The sequence below is a fragment of the Chaetodon trifascialis genome, chromosome 12 (genome assembly GCF_039877785.1).
Source record: "Chaetodon trifascialis isolate fChaTrf1 chromosome 12, fChaTrf1.hap1, whole genome shotgun sequence".
Taxonomy (NCBI): Eukaryota; Metazoa; Chordata; class Actinopteri; order Chaetodontiformes; family Chaetodontidae; genus Chaetodon; species Chaetodon trifascialis.
In genome coordinates this window covers 2,989,326-3,004,671 of record NC_092067.1, presented here as the reverse complement: position 1 = coordinate 3,004,671, position 15,346 = coordinate 2,989,326, and the positions used below count along the sequence as shown (strand labels likewise).

The window sequence follows — 15,346 nt, the reverse complement described above, 5'->3', positions numbered from 1 at the left end:
CTTGCACAGAGTTCTCAGTGCTTAGGACAGTCCCCATCTTTGGCTTTTAGCCTTACAGCACAACCTCTGCTCATTTTTTTTTTTTTTGACAGTCTCTACTGCTTTGTATGTCTGCTGTTGGTATCAGACAGAGTTACAAATGAACAAGGAGCGACTTCGAAATTTTATTCACTGAAATTGACAAAGGCTTAGTGTAACATCCAGGCAGCGGGAAGATGGAAATGTGAGAACGAGGGGAGGGAGAGAGAGGCAAGAGAAAAATAATGCATGCTCCTCCTGTTTCTCTGGGGATCAGCCTCTTTTAGCTCACATCTACAGCAGCAGGAAACGATGCAGGATTCTGTGAAATGAGGCAACACACCACAGAAAGAAAAAAGAGAATTGGTACATGTACAGTAAGTGTGTGTGTGTTAGGGCTGTGAGCTGTGAGAAAGGCAGAGAGGACACATAGATTGATGCGACCAGCTTTATTCATCAATGACTTCACTACAGAAATAGCCAGCAGCACAACAACAGGCCGACACATTGCAGTGACACCTTTAGAGTTCTGTGACATACCGTGCAGGATGTACTCTGTGTGTGTGTGGGTGTGAGGGGGAGAGAAAGAGAGGCACACAGAGTGAATGTAATGTAATGGTGAGAACTAAACAGTAGAAGGGATAAAAGCTAAAAATCTAACAAAAGCGGCAGAGCTTGAGGAGGGAGCTCAGTACATGTGCTCCTGCACTGGTTTTCCCTTATGTTTCGACCTGCTCGGCCTTTTCCTGCTGCCATGGCATGGTCAGGTTTGTCCCCCAAGATAAGGCCATGTGAATAGGACTTAAACATGTGCTCCAGTTCATTCATTGTCCACTTTATTGGGTACATCTGTACAGTCAAATACAAGACAATACAATTTTTTATCTTTTTTTTGGCACTTGATATGCCGTGTACATCATGGAATATTGTTTAATATCTATATTATGATTGTGTCTATATTGTTTCAGTGGATCTCCTCTAAGGCTCCCATGCTCCTTGATAATGGCCATCTTCTAACAAATTTAAATATGTTAATGCAAAAATTTATTGACTATTTTAACCAAGGCCTTTGTATGAAGTATGATGAGATGCTGAGGCCCAAAATATCAATTTATCAAAACACATTTTGGAAAAAAACCAAAACAACACTGCAACATTGTGTTGAAGTTTGTCCTGGTTAAGGTGCTGTCCTCTGAAAAGCTAGAATATATTAACTTCATATTCCCCACTCACCGATTTTGTTATTCACTGTAGAAAAATAATATAAAGAGAAAGGAAACGGATTTAACCCTACAGAGGGTAGAGTGGAGGACGAAAAAAGACTCATTCGCAGTTGTTGATCAGTGAGACAGAAAGAGGGAAGAGAGCAAGAGAGGAAGCAGAACACAGGGGGAAGCAGAAACACACACACACAGGGAGAGAGAGAGAAAGAGAGAGAAAGAGACAGAGAGAGAGAAAGAGAGAGAGAGAGAGAGAGAGAGAGAGAGAGAGAGAGAGAGAGAGCATTAACCATGCGCACATGAGAATCCGAGAGACTGAGAGAGAAGAGAGAGGGAGAGGGAGGGCAGCAGAGGGAATAAAAAGGCTTAATTAATTCAGGGTGGATGGGAGGGATGTTGCTGCTGTCCCTGCTGAGGCTCCACTGCCTCTGATGTCGAGCTGCATGTAGCCGCGTGTTTGTGTGAGAAGAGAGGACGACTCGGCTGCTGCTGCCTGCTCACTGGGAACCAGACACCACTCCAGCCCAGCCACGACTCTACATCCAGGAGCCCACTGACTCACCGTCTAACGAGCTGGCTCCTCACTAAACAACTAAACAGGGATGTTACATGGACTATAGTTGGAACAGCAATGTCCAGAGGTAGGCAAGACTTTCTCTGTGATTACTCCTCTTGTCCCCCTTCTCCCATTTCAGTCTTGTTCTCTTGCTTCCATGTCGATGATCAGCCTGGTCTTTCTTTTTGTGATCGGTGTTGTGTGATCTGTCTTTGCTGTGTCTCCCTGGCCTCTGTTTCTTCAGCATATTCTCAGTGCTTTTGCTTGTGTGTCCAAATGTGCTGTAACCTTTTCTCACTCCAAGTTTCTTCTTTTTCCATTTACTGTATCTGAAGCAGAGATGCTGATAAGGCATTGTGGTGAGGTTCTGTGATAAATGGCATCCAAACTTGTCCTGTAGATGAGGAGGTTGGAACAACACTGGCTGGGATGTGTCTTTGGGTGGAGATGGATTAAAAGCATAATGTCTCCGACTCATTCTACCTCAGAAACCAGCTGAAGAGAAAACAAGTCAAAACAACATCATTTCTCTACTGTTGTTAGATCACTTGGTTACCAGTGTCAGGGTCTAGCATCACCCCTGGGTCAGGTCACTTCTTTTTTTCTTTCTTTTTTTTTTTGCAAGGCTAATGTAATGAACTGAAAATATACACTAACATGCTTCACTGACAGGGTGACATTTGTTGAGGAGTTGCAAGCTGAAGGGCATGTTTTTTTTTTTTTTTTTTTCCAAAAAGATTTCTCATGATCAGGTACTGGATGTTACCAAATTTTCAACCAGGATATATATACAAAAAGTAATTGACCAAAAATATTCATCTATATTTATTATTCTAATCTTGTGCTGTCCTCACTTCTGACAAGGAGAGGTGAGATGCAGACTCGGTGAGATATTTATTGTGAACTCAAATTGTAATCCTATCACTTTATATTTCAGTCTCTAATTAAACTCTACTGGTTTTTGAGTTTATGTTAATGTCACTCCTAATCCCAGGCTGCCTGCTTGAGAATGATGTTTTAGCATGAAACGGCTGACTTCTCATGATTAATCTGCAGCTGGCACACTTAATTAAATCTCATCAAGCAATCACCAAATGCAATGGTTATTTATTCCTTGACAGCATCCACTTGGTTGGTGATAAACATTAAGGATTCTCTGCCCAAATCTGGTCTATGAGAACAGAACGAGAGAGCAGACAGGGCAGAGCTGAGAGAACCAGGAGAAGAGAGAGGGAGAGAAAGACAGACTGTAAAGACACAGGATGATAGAGGGTGAAGACAAGAGGACCCCTCAGCAGTGCTGTGATATTCAGATCATGTTCTCAGTCCCAAAAGAGAATATAAGCACCAGTGTGTACAATGTATGTCTATGTGACAGTGCCATGTGTATTCACTGTGTTATTCATGTTGAAATCATGTCTCTGTGAGAGGCCAGGTGGTGGGTCAGTGGAAGTCTGTGAGGATGGTGGTGAAAGCCTCCCGATGATGATCCCTGTGCCATCAGACAGTAATTCATCACATGGATTAAGAGGTGAACAATCGCCTGTCTGAACATGGATCTGTGTGATTAGGGCAAGAGCATGCACAGACCCACTCAAATTGATTCCTTTAATTTCAGTACTGACCCGAATAAAACACACCAACCCCCTTTTGCAACACCTGTTTTTGGAGCAAGGAACGCTGTTAAATGTTGCATCTCATTGCCATAAAAGCCACATTTAAATAAAAACTGTAATGCAACTGTAAATCACTAAAAACTAGATAATAGAAGAGGTTTGTACATTAATCTTTAATGCCAAATCCTTATGCTGAACTGAGAGGTCTGAGTCATTTTTGTCACTGGCTGAATCATTAGTTTTTAGAATTGCAGCTCCCCTCGCAGGTGACTGACAGCGTTGTTGTCAGCCATGACACACAGTATTTTACTTCCAGGTTAAAAACCCACTGTAAGGCTGAAAAATCCACAGAAACAGTGTTGATGTGATCACTTTACTCCACTCCATTTCACTTCATGTTTCAAACAGAGTCCCATACTCATACACGCACTGTCATGTTCTTGAAAGTGGTCAGTTTGAGGACTGCGGAAAGAAGCTGATGTCCAGCATTTCTTTTTCTCTCATTTCTGTTTGTTTTTGGGTGTAAACTCCTGTATGTTAATCTCCCTAATCGAAGGGAGCAGACCTATTGTAGTGCTGTCGTTTGTCTCATAATAACAGGCTGCAATTAAATTATTTGCCTTCACTGGAATGTCTAGATGAGAATAAATGTGATGGCTTTTTCAGTTCGGACTTATTACAGTGCAACATGAGGTCACCAATAGAGATGGATTGATGTCCAGGAAGACACATTGCAGAGGAAAAGTTGTGGGATTCATTCTCTGGGAAGGATTTGTATATATTTCACATAATAATAATTTCACATACATTTCATGTACACAACACTAAACCTTCAGAGGTCATCTGTTATTTCTAATTGGTTGGCATTCCCCTTTAAATACAGTACACTCAGTTGTTGTGTATAGCTTGGCCTTTCCATTCCCTTCTACATTTTATACACAATCCCCCAGTTGCCATGACACCCAGGCCTTCCATAAATACTCCTGGTATTTGTGAGGTTACATCCCCAGCAGCTTAGAGCACAGAAAGCCATCACCCTATGTGAGCCTAACCTGCAGCAGTGCTAATCGCAGATCAATCCACAGTGTTCCTCAGATAGTTTGAGTGTCAGCTACAGTGCCATTTCCAAGACCAGGGTCTGCTCAGGGCACTGTAGGGGTAGCCACAGTGGATCACAGCACATTGCACATTTAAGTTCTTTTTCTTATCCCTGGAACCTTGACAATGTTCACCTGCTGTAGGCAAATAACTGTCCGGTAGAACTTCAGTGGATGACTAACAATTCTGAGGAAGATCTGCTGTTCATCATACAGCCTCTGCTGCAAGCTGTGAAAACAGAGGTGAAAACTGGGATGATTCATTCTCTTGAGATGGAAAGAAGTAACACAGAGAAGATCACATTTTAAAAAAGGACCAGTGAGTTCTGAATAACGGGGGCGAGAGGTGAAGATAGTCTGGGACTATGTGTGTGTCTGTGTGTGTGTGTGTGTGTGTGTGTGTGTGTGTGTGTGTGTGTGTGTGTGTGTGATTTTGTGTATAATATGTGTGTCTTGTCAAGTCTTGACAGCAGATTAGCAGAACTCCTTTTATGGGTAAAGATGAAGCTCAGTCTACAGCTCTTAAGATTAACTGTGCCCCCATGCAGTTGGTTCTGTGAAACAACATTGGCCACTCAATTTTTGATGCAAAAACATCAGAAAGTAATCCACTTCAGAAGAACAGTTTCTACTGCCTGAGGAGTGGTTTGTTTTGGAACTAAATGATTCGCTCTGAGCACAAACTTTTCATCTGGAAAGGCCACTTCCGCTGTGTTGTTGTCATTGTCACTGCTAATTCCTTCTCTTGGCCCAGGGGAGGGTGATACTGTACGACCATGCGCCACCACTGATTGAATTCACCAGTAGCTTCTTTGTCAGCAAGAAGTTTCACTGGTTCATTTCAGATCTTTATTAATCAAGCAGAAAAAACAATCTCTGTGGCAAGCAGCAATACAATACATGACATTAAAAGTGTGAAGACTACACATTCTACACAATAAACTGTTCTCAACATTAAATGACAAAATACATAGCTTATCCATGCTCTCCATGTGACAGCACTATGGTTAAGGTTTGCTTAAGTTCAGGGAAAAATCGTGGTTTGGGTTAAAATTACAACTTCGTCAATACTAGGAGACCTTTCTTGTCATTGTAATAATAATAACCCTGGTGATTTCCCACTGGGGAGGGGTCTCTGGTTTGACATATTGAGGCCCTTATGCACACTTTCTCTAAGTCTGCAACTCTTGATGACTTTGGTTAAGAGAACAACCCACAGTATGTACATAATGTGTACATCTGATCATATGCATATGTGTATTAAACAACAGTTATGCTGGAATTCTGCGCTGTATAAAAAGAAACATGAGCAAGATACCGAGGACTTTCCCTTTAATTGCACAGGACACTAATTAACACAATGTATATGAACAGTTGAGTTCTCTAATATATATACAGTGCAAAATATCATCTTCACACTTGACCTCCATGGACATGCCTCTGTCCAGCTCACATGATTTTCCAGTCATCATCACCATCATCACTACACTGACATTAATGGTGATGTCACAGGTGAGGTTAATTTAAGTCTGAGGGCTCAGTGCTTATGGCTAAGGAGGAACATTAAAACTGGGCCATGGTATTTACTTGGCATTCAAAATAGTTATGTCATTGGCATTTTGTCAATCATATCACTATCCATTATAGTCTGTCTTTATTGCTCAAGTACTGTGAGCATTTTCTTAAGCATCCTAGACCATTAGAAAGAGCCTAATGAGCCATTACAGACAGTAATTGGTCTGAACAGAGCAGTGGAAGCCTGCCATAGGATCCAGGTGACTGAAGTGGTTCAAGTGCTTCAGTGACTAATACTTAAGAACTGGCCCTTTTTTGGTCTCAAGGGTGAAAGAATTAAATCCTCAGCCCACACATAATTGAGCTGTTTGATTTCCTTATTTTAACAGAAAGCTCTGAATGTGCAGAAAGTGACGATTATGGCAAAAGTGTGGATGACAGGCTCACACACAAACACACCTACACACAGGAAAATGCAAATTCAACCCAAAGCAGACAAGCTATTGCAGGTGTGCAACACTTTGATAGTCAGGAACCACACTGCCAAATTCATACTGAATGCACAGGCACTTCATGCATAGGACACACGTAATGGTTCAAAGTAAGAATTCTGTGCATGTGATTTCACTGCATGTTAACAAAATGTTCAGCTCACATTATAAAGCAGTTAAAATGCAGAGCCTGTAGACCCATGCTCAACAAACACTGTGTGTTTTGAGTTAGAAGCTCTCCTGCCGCTGTGTTTAGGTCTTTGTGCAGTACCCTGGGGGTTGCAGCTGTTGAGAGCTTGTAGAGCGTTGTTTTGAATACTCAGGCTTCTTAATTTCCATGAGATAATTGGTGTGCTTGGGTCCTTTGTGAGATTTCTGTTAATTTTCTGACTACACTAAATTTCAGTTGACTCAACCTTTAACTTGTCATCTTTCACCTCCCCTTCATTACTAACCAGGTGGTACTGAAAAGTTGAGATATAGTAGTGCTTTTTGTTTTGTGTGTGAATCTGGTTAAGTATGCTTCACCAATATTCAAACATTTACACATAAGGCTTCACAAGCATGATTAGATCCTAAAATCCTTTACTGAAATGTAACATACAGCTGACCTCTTGTGCCAATTTGAGCAGATTTTAGGTGGGACCCAACGGTTTTGGTCTTTTTTTGGAGAACTGGAGCCCCAGAAACACTGGCGATAAATTTGAGCTTCAGTTAACAAAAACATAACCGACAAATACCATGTGTTAGTGGGAGCCACCACACAATGCAGGTGCGAATTGAGGCTCGAATTTTAGGTTTCTGGAGTTCTTCACTCAGCTAACGACCCACTTATAGCGAGAGGGCTATTTATAGCAAGTGCATGGATCATGAAGATTATCTCAGTGTTGAAAATGACTTATGTTTGACAGAGAAGAGTGGCTGTTGGTATCCATTTAATCATATGGTCACACAGGCTTCCTGCAGCAGACATGCCCACAGTGAGTGAAACGCCTTGTTGGTGAGAGTGTGTCTGTGTGGAGGGCTTCGCTGCTGTTATCAGGGCTTCCACACTCTCTTCCTGTAGTGAGGGCCTGCCTTACCCACAGCATCCTGTCTGTTAGAAGTGCCCCATATGGCATTCTGCTTCCAGTCTTCTACTGAAGAACGCTGCCAGCTTTAAGCAAGACTCTTCTGATTCTGATGACTGGACTGAATCTGGATCAGCCTTTCATGACTTTTGTCATCCTGCAGCCGTCTCTCCATCCTTTCCTCTGTGAACACTGTAATGTCAGAGCTCCAGTTTCCGTTTACCGTCCCTCCTCTTCAGTGTTATCAGTGAAATCATCATCAGCACTCTAATTTGGCAGACATGCTCTGTCCACGTGCTTTATGTCTTGGAACACCTCTTTGTGGTGAATGTGCAGACACAACAAAAGCAGACTGGAGTGGCGTGTTGGACTGGATTGAAAGGAATTTAAATGGTCCATCTAGAGCTTCCTTGTCTTAGGTTTAGTCACAGGAATTGTGGTGAGAAAAGGTTTGTCATGTTAAAATGGGGGTGGCTGTGGCTCTGGAGGTAGAGTGGCTGTCCACCAATCAGGAGGTCAGTGGTTCAATTCCTGGCCTTGGCAGTCCACATGCCTTGGACAAGATGCTGAACCCCAAAAACTGCCCCTGATGCTGTGCCATCAGTGTGCGAATTCATATGTACGTCACTTTGGATAAAAGCATCTGCCAAATGACTAATTTTAGTTGAAATATTGTCATATGCATAAGTGCTTAAAACAACCTAGGTTTATGTCTACCTTGAGGAGGTCCTCTTGTCATATGAACCTCTCATTGAGAACGACTGAATGTGAATGGTTGAATTAATTAAGGTGAAAGCGGCTATAATTGATGTTTTTATTACGGGGGTGGGGTCACTCGTAATGATGAACCCACTATACACTACCTGCTCAACACCAAACTTGCTTATTGTCCTCCATTTCAAATGAAAAGATAATCAGTGGTGAGTATTGTGTTCACAACATGTTACTGCAAGTTTCCATTTTAACCGTAACCGATTAGGTCTTAGTTAAGTCATAAGTAACTCAAACCATGAATTAGGTTAGCTAGAAAACAGTACTATTAGTTGCTGTTTAAGCCATTGACGAACGATGAGCCTGCCAATAGGGACATCAGATTAGAAAATCTTAATAAAAGCTGTTTTGGAACCAAATTTAGTTGGAATTGTTGGGTTGTTGAGAAGGTCCAAAATCACCAATTCCACCGGTGGTTCAGAATCAGTGTGTTTTTACAGAGAGAAATAGAAAATACTGTAAATACAATATGTGGAATTTTATAATCACATATCACATAATCAAGAAACACTAACACATATTGTGTGCACACATTAAAAAATGAACTGTTTCTCTTTCATTATTTTAGAGTTTTGCCAATTGACTGTACTTTTTTAAACAATGTCTTTTTTTTCTCAAAACATTAGGTCTGGTTTCTGAAGCTGCCTCTGATTTTTCAAGCATTCAAAATGAAACAGACAGAGTGCTGTAATGAACGTAATGTACCATGGAGGTGTAAATAACCTCTCTTTTTCTCCGTCTCTTTGTCTCTTAACACCAAGAAGCTCTGTGAATCACTGACGCCACCCAAACCACAGCACTGAGGCAGCAGATTTGAAGGAGGTTCATACAACTGACTGTCCTTTTGGTCAGATCTATTTTCACTCGCTTATTGTTGAGAATAAGTTAAAAGTTGGAAAGACATCTTAAAAGAACTACGTATTCTAGGAAACACAGTTATTTGCTTTCCAGCAGAGACATTTTCCAGTTGGTGGATGAAAAATCTTGAGTGGAAATGCAGAAAATTTGAAGAAAAATCTCCCAAAAAAGGTTTCATGCATGGCTGAGGTAGGAAAGGTTGTGTAAGTAAAAACAAACTGTGACTTAAATGTCACGTGACTGAAGAGATGAAAAGGTGATATTTGTGTGGTCACTCACTGTCAGAAAGCTAACGAGCAAATTTCCCAAAGAGTCGAACTATTGCTTTAAAGAAAGTGAACTGTTTCTCTGTGGTTAAATGAAAACTCATATGTTTTGTTGTAAAAGCAAACATCAGTGTAGTTACATCTCTTCATGCAGTGTCTTTAGTGATCTCTCTCTCTCTCGTCTCTCTGTCGAACTCTGTCATGGTGCTGCTCTTTGTCGTGCACTCCAGTGACGTCATAGTTGCTGGGCAACCTCGTGAGCAAAACAGAATCCCTCTCTGCGCAGCGGGGAGGCCCCGTTCGCTCTTTCTGTCTCTCTGTCACACACTCACAGTATATGCATATACATCTCCCCTTTGTTCCCCTGCCATCAGTCACTTCACTGAACCTGTTGAGCCTATTATTACAGGCCACCTTTCATGTATTCCGGGTGTGAAGAGATCAGCTGATAAAGGAACGGGGAGTATATTAAGCCAGAAAGTAAGGAAACTGCTTCACTTTTAAAGTCTCAGTGATTGTAATAGGAGAAAATGGAGGGTTAAGGCTGGTGGTATTTCTTTTTTTAATTTTTTACTGTCAACTAATCCAACGAAAAGACCAAAGGCAATAATGAATTGATCCAGCTGTACTAACAAGTGTCACCTCTGCAGACAAGTTGTTTTTTGTTAACTCCATTGTTAAATGCTAAAAACACATAAATTAATCTAGGGGCATAGGTACTGTTGAGGACACACAGGTCATGTCCTTTGTACTTTTTCGTGGACCTTTAGGGGAGTTAACACACTACTGTACAACCCAAAACGTAACACTTTTAGGATTTTTTGCAACCTGACATCTGTGAGTGAGGCACACTGTTGACATGTCCTTCCATTATTTATAATGAAGTTACGTTCACTTTGAATCATGGCCACAAGAAATCTTCCTGGATTTAAATACTCAGAAGACACTAAAGGTGTATTTGTGTGTTCTCTGCAAATGGACTGCTTTTTCTACAAACAACAAAGTGTTGCCAGTTAATGATAGAATCTTTCAGTGGGAATGATTGGGCTACAACCCCACACTCCAACTGGAAGTGTGTTTAGCTGGCTGCATAGCTGCACTCTTGAGCTCCTGAATATTTTCTCAAAAGGCCATTTTTTTTAAGGTTTTTAACTTTGTAACGCCCCCTCAGACTCTCTGACTGGACAGTCGAATCAATAGAGCAGCGTTGTATTACTGGGAAAATGTCACCATCAATAGGTCCCAACATTGTCATGAAGGTTTTTAGGCTTGTTTGTGTCGTGTTTCATTCAGTCATGTCACAGTCAGTGAGTCAGGTTGCTAGCCAGGTGCCTAACCAGTTTATGAACAGTTAGGACATTTTTTGTGAGTCGTCAACCTCAGCTATCACAGAAAGTGTTTCAGGATCATCAGCATCAGCCAGTAAGCCGTGGACTGATGTTTCAGGTTATATATACTATAACACTAGACAATTTTCTTCTTGTCTATCGACACAAACACTACGTTCATGTTTGTACTCATGTTATACACTGTTTGAAAGTTAAGATGCATGTGAATCACACCCCGAAAGTTAAGATGCATGTGAAACACACCCCGAGATACATGGACACACACATACGCACACGCGCACACACACACACACACACACACACACACACACACACACACACACACACACACACACACACACACACTCCCACCACAAATGGTCAAAAGAGTAACGAGTAACGAAGCAGAGTAATGAGTAACGAGACATGGCAGGAGACTGAGGATTGAGGATAATGCCACCTTTGGGGCCGTCCACACCAAGAGGAGTCATCATGGACTGTGAGCACAGGGGGCGCCAGCCACCCAGGCCCCGACCCTGACAGACCGGCGGACCCCCACACCAAGGTAGGGAGCCCCCCCACCAGCCAGGCCGAAGGGACCTGAGGACGGCCCCGGCAGCAGACCAGACACAGCTCCCAGTGTGGAGGACCCCCCTGAGGAAACACCGGAGTTAAAAAATAAATAAAACAGTTAAAAGATAAAATATGATAAAATAATACAAAATATGAAACAACAATCTAAAAGGCATCAACATAAGATAAATGATAAAACATAAGAAGAATTTAACGGTTACTTAAAAAGCCTGATTAAAAAGGTGCGTTTTTAAACTTCTCTTAAAAATATCAACGGTCTCTGCAGTCCTGAGGCTCTCCAGCAGGCTGTTCCGGAGGCGAGGAGCATAGTGGCTAAATGCCGTCTCACCGTCAGTTTTTGTTCTGGCTTTTGGTATGGATAAAAGGCCGGTGCTGGAGGACCTCAGGGGCCGCGAGGGTTGATATGGTAAAATCAGGTCAGATAAATAAGAGGGTGCAAGGCCATTAAGACATTTAAAAACTAGTAAAAGAACCTTAAAATCGATCCTGAAGCGGACAGGGAGCCAATGCATCAACTGTAAAACTGGCGTAATGTGGGCCCGCCCTCTGGTCCTCGTCAGCATGCGTGCGGCTGAGTTTTGCAGTAATTGGAGATTTGAAATACTTTTTTTGGGAAGACCAGAGAGCAGGGCATTACAGTAATCTAAACGACAGGAAATGAAAGCATGCATTAGCACCTCTGTGTTGGCCTGAGAGAGGAATGGGCGGACTCTGGCTATGTTCTTAAGATGATAAAAGCCTATCTTTGTTATATTTTTGAATTGTGGGATAAAAGTCAGCTCAGAGTTTGTTTTTTTTTACAAATTGTGTTGGTTTAAAATCTTGTAGTTTTGTTAAAAGTTTCTCAGTCTGGCCTTCAGGACCTAGAACTAAAACCTCTGTTTTGTCCTGGTTGAGCTGTAGGAAATTCCCTGCCATCCATGACTTGATATCTAAAATGCAGTTAAAAAGGGTATCTATTGGCCCTGTGCAATGTACAGCTGTGTATCATCAGCATAGCTATGGAAACTGATGCCGTGTCTCCTGATGACGTCTCCAAGAGGAAGCATGTAAAGATTAAAAAGAACTGGACCTAAAATTGAGCCTTGGGGGACCCCACACTTAATTTCACAGGTTCCTGAGGAACAAGTATCCATACTTGCATCTGTCTGTGAGATAAGAGTGGAACCAGTTAAAAACAGTACCAGAGAGACCAACCAGGTGTCTGAGTTTATTTAATAAAATGTGATGGTCTACAGTATCAAAGATGGCACTTAGATCCAGTAGAACCAAGACTGTGAGTTTCTTGTTATCTGAGTTCCACCTGATGTCATTTAAAATCTTTAAAAGTGCTGTCTCTGTACTGTGGTGCATCCTAAAACCAGACTGATGTTTCTCTAAAATGTTGTTTCTGTTTAAAAAGTCACTGACTTGGTTAAGAACCAGTTTTTCTAAAATCTTACTTAAAAATGGTAAGTTGGATACGGGTCAGTAGTTATTAAGAATGTTGGGTTCTAAATTGCTCTTCTTCAGAAGGGGCCTCACCACAGCTGTTTTAAAAGCAGTGGGGAAGATGCCCGTCTGAAGAGAGCAATTCATAATGTTTAAAAGCTGTTCCTCGAAGAATCCATAAAATGATTTTAAAAGTGATGTGGGAATTGGATCTAAAAGGCAAGTTGTTGGGTTTACTTGGGCGAATACTCGACCAAGTGTCCTCGCATCAACCACGGCAAAACTCTCCAGTGTTTCCTCAGGCAAGGATAACAATTCAGGTGTGTTAACAGATAAAACTTGTTGGGATAAAAGGCTGGATCTGATGTCCTTGAGCTTGGTTCTGAAGTGGTCTGCAAAGTTCTCATAAAGAGCATCAGATGGCATGTTAAGAACTTTATTAAAATTTGTGCTAGTTAAAATATCAAAGGTGGAGAAGAGGAACCGGGGATTGTTTTTGTGGTTTATGATGAGTTGTGAAAAATGAGAAATTCTTGCCTGTTTAACTGCTTTATTGTAGATTTTGAGCTGTAGCCGCAGAGCTTCGAGGTGGACTGTTAACTTAGACTTCCTCCATCTCCTCTCAGTACTCCTGGATTGTCTTTTCAGTTTGTGTAATTCGTCATTGTTTCTCCACGGGGTGTAGGTTTTCTTGTGATTGTTTTGGTTAAAAGTGGAGCTACTGAGTCGAGAGTGGACTTCAGTTTGCTGTTAAAATTATCAACGATAAAATCACAGGGTGCTGGTAAAATTTCAGCAGGAGTGCTCCGTAAAATCTCAATAAAATTTGCAGCCACTTCAGAAGTCAGGTAGCGCCTCCTCACTGTTCTCACCGGGGCCTCCTGCTGGTTAAAACTGGTGATGTTAAAAAACACACAGTAGTGGTCGGACACAGCCAGGTCAACAACAGAGGACACACCAATGGACAGGCCATGGGTTATGACCAGGTCCAGGGTGTGTCCCCTGTTGTGAGTTGGCTGCGTGACGTGTCTGTTAAAAGACACTGCAGTAAAGGTCAGTGTGTTGTTTACAATTGATGCAGTTCCACCTCCTTTTCTCCCCCCTCTAGTAGAAAATAAAAAATTAAAATTTGTTGGGGAAGCCTCGGTGAGAACAACAGATGTGTCAGTGCCAAGCCATGTCTCGGTTAAAAGAAGACAGTCTAATTCATAATCTAAAATCACATCCATTAAAAAGGTCTTGTTTAAAAGCGAGTGCACATTCAGTACTGTCGCGTTAATGTTGCTGCTGAACGTGCCATCGTAGTGAATTGGTTGAATGACAGATAGTGTGCGTGGTCTGAAAACATTGGTTGGTTTGTGCGTTCTGTGGGGGATGATGGTTTGACGGGGGGTGTGGGGTGTGTGTGTGTGACATGCAGGCAGTCAGTCACGTGGGTGTGACTGTGCCGCGTTATGTCCATAACGGTGGCGCCGGGGAAGGACAGGGTGGACGCCCTCCTCACGCGGACGTGCCTCACGATGGAGTCCCCGATGATGAGTGTTGTGGGAGCGTCTGCTCGATCTTCAGGGGGGCAAGCCAGCTCAGCCCTCACCTGGTGCAGGGATCGTGAGGAGTGCCAGCGCACTGCGTCTTTAACCAGCCGCCTGCGCTGGGATGAGGATGAGGAGTGGGACGGTGGAGGCGAACAGCCCCCTGTTGGACACCCACCTGATGCAGGGCATCCCTCTGTTGGAGGACAGCTAGCTGCGAGCGGAGGAAAGGCTGTGGTGTCCGTCAACGGGGGCATGATGTCAGATGCCACAGAAACAGGCACAGGTTCCTGGTGCTGGTCCTGGGCTGCCGGTTTCTCGCTCACGGATAAGGCCGCATATTTATTGGTGAGCAGCAGGCTCGGGGCTCGGGGGAGAAGGAGCCCCGCCATGGGCCCTGCTCGGAGCCTTCTTCCGCCTTCGGACGACCACTTCAGTCCAGGGGGTCGCCTTACTTGGGGTGGAGCAGATGGGTCGATGGCAGGAGGAGGACAGTCCCAGAGGACTGTGTGCCCGGCTGCAGAGGTGGCATGTTTTGGCGCGGACTCACCGGTCTGTGAGGACTCCAGCCAGCTGGACACCCCCAGGAGACGAGACCTGAGGGTGGACAGCATGGAATCCTTCCTCAGCAGCTCATCCAATATTCGTTTTTTATCCGTGAGAAGGTCAGTGATCTTTTTGTGTGCTATTTTTAGCAGTTCTTCCAGCTCTCCGGGTGACTCGGCAGAGCCCGGTGAAGGCACGGGGGCTCGTAAGCCACACAAAGTTCTCGTGACCGGCCTTACACTAAAAACAGTTAAAATGCCCAAGACTTAAAAACTGAAGAGCTAAGAAAGGCTAAAAATCCAACTCTCAGAAGTAAGTTAAAAGGCTAAAAACAAGTGTTAAGACTGAGAGCTAGGACGAGGTCTGAACGCTAAAAACACGGAAGTCAACTGGAAGTATGGATACGACAGTGAGATAGTTAGCCACCATATCATCAA

At 42.9% G+C, this 15,346-nt stretch overlaps 1 protein-coding gene across 3 annotated transcripts in view; it reads left to right on the top strand.

Moving 5' to 3' along the window:
* The first annotated feature begins 1,429 nt into the window (after positions 1-1,429).
* LOC139339993 (diacylglycerol kinase beta) overlaps positions 1,430-15,346 on the top strand; it is a 106,930-nt gene continuing 93,013 nt past the window's right edge. The window contains exon 1 of one of the 3 annotated variants that reach the window (XM_070975521.1): positions 1,430-1,879. The gene's annotated coding sequence lies outside the window, so the exon portion shown is untranslated. The remainder of the gene's footprint in view (positions 1,880-15,346) is intronic. The other 2 variants (XM_070975522.1, XM_070975519.1) reach the window with 2 other exon arrangements.